Source organism: Lygodium microphyllum, chromosome 4 (genome assembly GCF_053477565.2).
Source record: "Lygodium microphyllum isolate KBCC chromosome 4, Lygodium_microphyllum_v1.1.10, whole genome shotgun sequence".
Taxonomy (NCBI): domain Eukaryota; kingdom Viridiplantae; phylum Streptophyta; class Polypodiopsida; order Schizaeales; family Lygodiaceae; genus Lygodium; species Lygodium microphyllum.
Genome location: NC_141138.1, coordinates 134,115,179 through 134,122,503, shown reverse-complemented (window position 1 = coordinate 134,122,503; position 7,325 = coordinate 134,115,179). Strand labels below are relative to the sequence as shown.

At 42.5% G+C, this 7,325-nt stretch overlaps 1 non-coding gene across 1 annotated transcript; it reads left to right on the top strand.

Annotated features, from left to right (window-relative positions):
• Positions 1-6,961: 6,961 nt before the first annotated feature.
• Positions 6,962-7,029, top strand: LOC148037647 (small nucleolar RNA SNORD36). Its single transcript, XR_015690821.1, has one exon. It is a non-coding gene; the product is annotated as a small nucleolar RNA SNORD36 (small nucleolar RNA).
• Positions 7,030-7,325: the final 296 nt, after the last annotated feature.

Genomic DNA, 7,325 nt, shown 5'->3' with positions numbered 1-7,325 from the left:
AGATATGGGTTTTAATCATGCTTCCTCGAGTGATATTAGTCATGGGGCGAGTGACTGTTCTTTCATTTCAATTGAGTGATTGTGAGTTGAGTGCAATATCCCTCATCATCGACGGATTTCTTGCGATTCCTTCCATCAGCTACCTCCCTGGGTGCTGCCGCGTGGTCCCTGCCATGACGAACGTGTGCTGTGAAGATGCCTTGGTCCCTCCAGCGCCGACAACAACACTGGACGTGCCATCGATACTCAACCTTGATTCTTGACGCAACGGGCCAAGTTCTTCTAACCCTACAACTTTTGTTTCTTAGTGTTGGTCATGTTTTAAGTGTGGGGAAGTTAGTGGATGGTCTGTGGCGTGGTCTTAGGTCCCTATTGCTCGGTTAACCCTATCCGTTAAGGTCTTAAGTGTGGGGACACGTTCCTACGCGTCTACATTGCATACTCATCTGCATATGCCTTATCTTGCTCATGCATGTATACCATGACTTGCTTTTACCTTCATGGGATCCCTTCCCAACCGCCCGGTTATGTTCCACCCACCTTTGGGGCTGTTTCCTTGCAGTTTTCCTTCATTCCCTGATTTTGAGGTCCTTCCATGTGAATGCACCCTACGTTCACTTAAATCCAAATCCAACCTTATAGCCCTGTTCCTTCCATTGAACGGTCCATTTTTCCCTTTTACCTACCCCTGTTCCGGTGCACGATTTTTGAGTTATTAATTTTTGAAGCATTTTACGCAATTTAGCCGGTTTTCCATGTGAACGCGCTTTTCTTGCTTCGGAACCGCGATCTGACGTCATAGCCCTGACAACCACTTTTCCCCTGACATTTTTCCTTTTTATTCAGCGTCATTCCGCTACCTGGTTTGTCCGTTATTAATTTTCTGGGTTTTCACGACTTTTTCGTGCGTATTTTTGACATCTTTCCATGTGAACCTGCTCTTTTTGCATCGGAATTCCAATTTGATTTGACAACCGTGTCCCCTGTGCCTTCCCCTACCTTTTTCCTTTTTCCTCCACCCTTTTTCGACTTTCGGATTTTTACTTATTAATTTTTAAATGAGTTTTCGGGAGTATTTTTGGAGTTTTTTACATGCGAACCCCTCCTACTTCCGTCGGAACTGCGGTTTATCATGATCACCCTGTGCCACCCCTTCCTACGGACATTTTTCCTTCTTACTGCATGTCATTCCGGTCAACGGTTTGTCAGATATTAATTTCCGATCCCATTTTCGGGTTTGTTTTTTGGGTTTTTCCCATGTGAACGTGTCTTATCTTACTCAGAATTATGTTTTGACCCCTCCCGGAACCCCCGTCCCATATTTTTTCTGTTTCCCCCCTGTCGTCCTGCCCACTTTTCGTTTTTCTGGTATTTCGTTTTGACATTCGGATTGGGAGTTATTAATTTTTATTTATTTTTACGTGTATTCGCGCGCCTGTTTTGCGCGTGAACGCGCCCGTTTCGATTTAACGCGTCTCCACGCGCCCCGGTCGTGTCCGCGTACCCCGTACCGTCATCCCTGCGTCATTTCAATCCCGTCACGGCAAATTTTTTTTACCCCGCCCCGTGCACGTGCGCGGGACGGGGATTCGTCCCCTCTTGACCCCGCCCATCTTCCCTTACCCCTACCCACCTTTTATTTATAAAAAAAAAACAAAAAAAAAACAACTCACTCATAATTAATTAATTTTTTTTTAAAAAAAAAACCCACCCAACGGACACCCTTCCCTCCCCCCCGACTCTTAACCACCTTCTTTCTTGCTCTCTCTTCTCTCTCTTTCTCCTTCTTTCTCTCTCTCCTCTCTCTCTCCCTCTCTGTGCGTTCCTCTCCCTCCTCCATCATCTCCCTTCTCTCCTCTCTCTCCCTTCTTCCTTCTTTCTTCTCCCTCTCCCTTCTCTCCTCCCTCTTCTTCTTCCTCCTCTCCTTCTCTTCTTTCTCCTCCCCCCCTCCATGACCTCCCTCCTCCTCTTCCTCCCCTTCTCCTTCCTCTCCTTGCCCCGTTCGCTCGGCCGCCCGCCGCGCTCGCGCCATCGCCGCGCTCGCGCCATCGCCGCCTCGCCAGAGCCGTCGCCGCCGTCGTTGTCACCGACCAGTCCGCCGCCGGCTCGTCCATCTCCACCTCCACCTCCAACCTCCACCTCCTCCTCAGGTCACTAACCTAACTCACTAAGTTAAAACCTAACCTAAACTAACTTAGTTACGACTTAACTAACTAACTTAGTTAGATTTACTTAACTAACTTAGTTAGACTTTAGACTTAACTAACTTAGGTAGACCTAACTTAACTAACCTAGGTTGACTTACCAGACTAACCTAGGTAGATTTACCTGACTAACATGACTAACCTAACTTAAGTGACTTGTGACTTGTGATTAATGTGATGAATGTGACTTAATTAATCACAACCTTCATTTTTCCCTAAAAAATTTTCAAAAAATTTCTAAAAATTCCTTCTGTCTTTTGCCAATTTTTGGACCATTGTCTGCTAGGAATTGCCTTTCCTATAATTTTAGAAAAATCCATCTTTTCTAAAATTACCCATAAATTGCCAAAAAATATGGAAAAATCATTTAAAAATTTGTAAAACATTGTAAAAAATTTTGAAAAACATTCTAAAAAATTTCCCTCACCTCCCTTGCTCATTTTCCATTTATTCCAACATAAAAAAATCACAACTAAAAATAAAATAAAATAAATAAAAATAACAAACCAACATCAATCAAATTACCACATCTGCTAAGGTATTGTTTGTTGTTTCATCAGTGCTTTTTGCTTTTCCTTTACTGGGACTCTTCCGTGCGCATTCCTGCATTTCATACACACCCTTCCAGGTATTTATTTTCTGTTATTTATTTATTTATTTATTTTCCCCCTTCATCACAATTAATTGTTAAAATAAACCCTTTAATTCACCCACCATGGCACGCGCATTCGCGCTAAACACACATTTTTTTAAATTAAAATCAACCAGCCGTTCACTTAGCACGCGCTACGTGCGCTAAAGAGGCACTCTAAAATTTTAATTAAAATAAACCAACCGTCACATGAGCACGCGCTCGCAAAAAAGCACTCCACATCACCTTAATTATAATCAATGAATTGCATTTAGAGACCCAGTCGGAAATCGAAGTCCGGGAATCGTATAAATGCACCGGTTTAACCTAATAATTGATAAATAAATTTATAATAAGGAACCGCCGTTTTCTTATTAAGGTTTATCACCTAATAAAAATTCACCCATTTTTAATAATTGATTCAAATCAACCCTTCATTAAATTAATTCCCCCCTCACTACACTTAATTCCCCTTTTCAATGAACCGTTTCGTGGGATGGGTTTACGCAGTTCTTAGTGTTGTTTTCCATGGTCCAGTCTTGGTTCTATCACAGATGTCGTACAGATGATATATTGCTATGGTATGGTTTTGGTTTCCTGTTTTAGTTACGGTTACGGTTACGGGTACGGTATGTAGTTTTTTTCTTTTGTTGCCTGATACGGGGTTCTGGGTGTTTGTCTGATGCATCGCATGAAGCTTTCGGTCGCATTTTTCTCGAGGTCATGTCAATTTTTTTCTAGGATGTGGTTTGCCTGGGGTTAGTAGGTCGAGTCACGTTTGATTGGTTATTCTCTTATCCTTGGTTTTTTTTTGTCTGTTGCTTTGCAGGCATTCACCTTGATTGTCTGTGTTTGTGGTGTGTGTGTAACCATCTGAATGGCGCCTTCTCATGCTCCTCCCCCTATCCAGTACGTCCCACTAGTTAGTAGGGATTACTCGTCCCTACTTACTTTTGAGCCCCTCACGAAGGCAGGCCTTGCTGCTTTTGTGGCCACTCCTTTTCCATTACTTCCAGAGGATCCGTCCGTATGTGATGCGTTCCTGGCCTCTTACAGTAAGAAGACAGGAGTAGTCCAAGGCATGTCTATGACATTGACGTCTCGCGGCTTAGGGAAGGCTCTGTCCTTACCCTCCAAAGGAGAACCTTTTGTGACCACTCGACAGCTCTTCTCTAATGAAGAGATTCTCAAACTGTTGCAGAAGCAGACAAGGGAAGTCCTTGATGTTAAGAAAGTGATAAACTCTTCAGGAGTTTCGTTTTCTATGATCACTGATCCCGTATGGAAGACGATGTGCCAGTTCCTTCAGGACAGGTTCATGCCTGCCAAAACGCCATCACACTATTTGTCCAAAGAGCTTTTCACAGCTTCCAGGATGGTGCTAAAAGGAGTTGCCATTGATTGGAGCACATACCTCCTTACTAAGATGGATCAGCATTTTGTTAAAGTCACGAGGGGTAATGTTACCAATGTTACCTATGGATCCTATTTGTCTGCCTTCTTGACCTATTCAGGTTTACAGAAGATTGTACCTCCACCTCCTCCATCAGATCCAGTACCTCCTCCTCCACCTTCAGAAGAGTTAGCACCTATTGACATTGAGGATGATGATTCTCCGCCTCCCCTGGTCATCCAGCGCAAACGCTTGAAGAGGGTAGCGGACAAAGCCCCTGCTGTACTTCCCTCAGTGCCTATCCCTGCTACTTCTGGCAGTGACCTCCCTGGGTATCTCACTTGCAATAACCTGTTCAGAGCTCATAGAGAAGGATCCTTGGATATATCAGTTCCTTCCCTGAACAGTCTCGTCTCAAGAGATGCCATTTCTTTCCTCTGCAAGGATATTCAAAGTTCCATTGAGTTGTCAGTGACAGCCTGTGTTCAACAGCTGTACGCGTCTTTCTATGAGGAGCTCATGCAGTCCAAAGACCAGTTGCATAAAGCAACATCTGAGTTAGCATCTGCTAAGGATACCCTAGCAGATCTATTTAAGCAAATGGAACAGCAAACCCAACTGGTTGCCATTCAAAGTGATGAGATTTCTTCATTGAAAACCCAGTTATTCGAGGCTCAGTCACAGGTTACTAGCCTTTCAGCAGAGAAGGAGAGGATGTCCAACGAAGCGAAAGAATTCCAAATTCTCTTAGATGACAAGCTTTCAGCTTTACAAATGGCTAATGACACAGTGGCCAACCAAGCCTCCCAAATCCAGCAGTTGCAAGATCAGCTTGCAAAGTCCCGCTCTGTTCCTCCAAGCCCTCCTATTCCATTAATTCCTTCTCTTTCACAGCAGGACTTGGCTGCCTTACAGAGACAGGCTACTTTGTGCCCTCTATTCCAAGACAAAGTGGAAAGATTGCAGTCCAGAATGGACTTGTTATGGTCTACCTTTGAGCATTTTCAAGAATATGTCTTACCTGACCATTCTTTCTTTGTCCACTACCACTTGCAGAAGTTGGTCTTCTATATGAAGCTTTCCACGATGGATTTACCTTTTCCAGAGGATGGCTGGAGTGGGGCTTGGTCTGCTGAGTTGTTGAGAGAGGTAGTCAGAATGGTCTTTGAAGATTCTGTCACGCCAGACACCATGCTGATGTCATACATGTATATCCGAGGAGATTTGTTAATTCCAGATGAGGTAGATATGGCATGGTATGTGGGGGATGTGGTCTTACAGGCTGTTCTCTATGTCAATCATTTGGAGTTGCGCATAGCTGATATGTTCCAGAGTTATTCCTCCAAAGTAGCTGATTGTCAGGATAGTTCGTGGCATCCCATGATTGATTTGGTGGTCCTCAATCAAAGACAAAACACAGCTCCTACCTTTGTACATAGTACTAACCAACTGAGGATGGATCTCTTAATCTATCTTTCTAAACATAATCCATTTGATGCTACTTTCTTTGATGCTTATCAGAGACGATCTCTCTTGGGACCTTCTGTTCCTACCCTCCTTTATTATCAACAATTGGCTCACCGTTATGCTATATATTTTTCCCTTTGTCAAACAAATTCCACAGTAATGTTACCACTTCTTTTTCAACCTTCTAATTTCCCTCAAATTCCCATTTTCACTTATTGTTCCTTTATTGAGGATAGGGTATTTTCCCCTTCTCCACCTTGTCCTTCACCCCTCATTAACGTACCCTCTACATTTCCTATTTATCAATTAACACCTTTCCTTAGTGATTCCTTACAAATTTCTGCCACTCCTTCTTTAACCTTTTCTTCCTTTTATGATTTTTCTTATCCTTCCCTACATCCACTTTCCCTTATTCCATTACCCTCTCCTAACACTTCCATATCTCAACCACCTCAGTTGGTTAGTGACTGTGCCGGTTTTGATACTCAGATTTCCAGAAGAAGGGGATGGAGTTCGGATGATTGCCTTACAGGACCGCAGATTAATTGGCCAGTAATTCCAGGGGAATTGACAATTTCAAGTCAAGCTTATCAAAACTATGTTCATTTTGCCCAACAATATTCACAGTCTGCAGATCCCTCAGTGAGATTAACTGCTCACTTTGCTTGGTACCTGGCGTATATGCATAGGCATTCTCATACTGATTCAAAGCCTATCCCAAAGTTGTGCATGAATGTCAATGTTAGCATTGATTCCCAACAGCTGGAGATACTGTATTTTCATGCCCTCTGTTTGCCTAGCAGATACCTAGTCCTGTTGGAAAGGATGTGTTGTCTCCAATTTTTTCAAAATCCTCCTAAAAACTTTGTAGATGAATCCTTATCTATGGATCGATTCCGACAACATCAATCTTTTAAGAGGGATCATCTTCATTGATACCTTTCCAATGTATGGTGCAAGCTTTTTAATGCCAAACTCTTCTTTTTGAGAAAGTCATTCAGATGGTTGTGTTGTGTATTAGTGTTGTGAGTTCATGTATGTCAAACGAACGTGGTGGTTTCCTATTGGATTTTGTGTACGAGCTCTGTTTTGGAGATTTGTAGAGATGGGGTCGTGGTTGGAGAGTTGAAGACGATGCATATGACGAAGAAGCAAACTCTTATATCCTTTACCAATTTGTTGTGATTTTTAGTTTGATAAGAGGTGTTAATTTCAATAGAGTTTTCCTTTCTTTGTATTTTTATATCAGAAACAGGTTATAAGTTGGGGTCGTGGTGGATGGATTCTTTTTGAAAAGATATTGAAGATCAAAGTTGAGCTTTTCAATGAACTTGTATTCCCTTTTTCCTGGGTCGCGAGGACGCTTCCTTATTAAGTGTGGGGATATGTTGAGTGTTGAAATGACTTGTTTTTTTGCTGATTTCTGTTGTTTTTGAGAGCTGAATGGTTGATTTTATGGGATGATTGGTTGATTTGGAAGTGGTTTAAGAGGGTTTTGGATGATATTGATTGTGTTTTGGAAGATCATGATGTTTGTTGATGGTTTTGTGATGTTCTGATAGGTTCTGTATACCTTCTGTTTTGTTCTGTTTTGGTCTGTTTTTGTTCTGATTGTCTTCTGTAAGGAGGG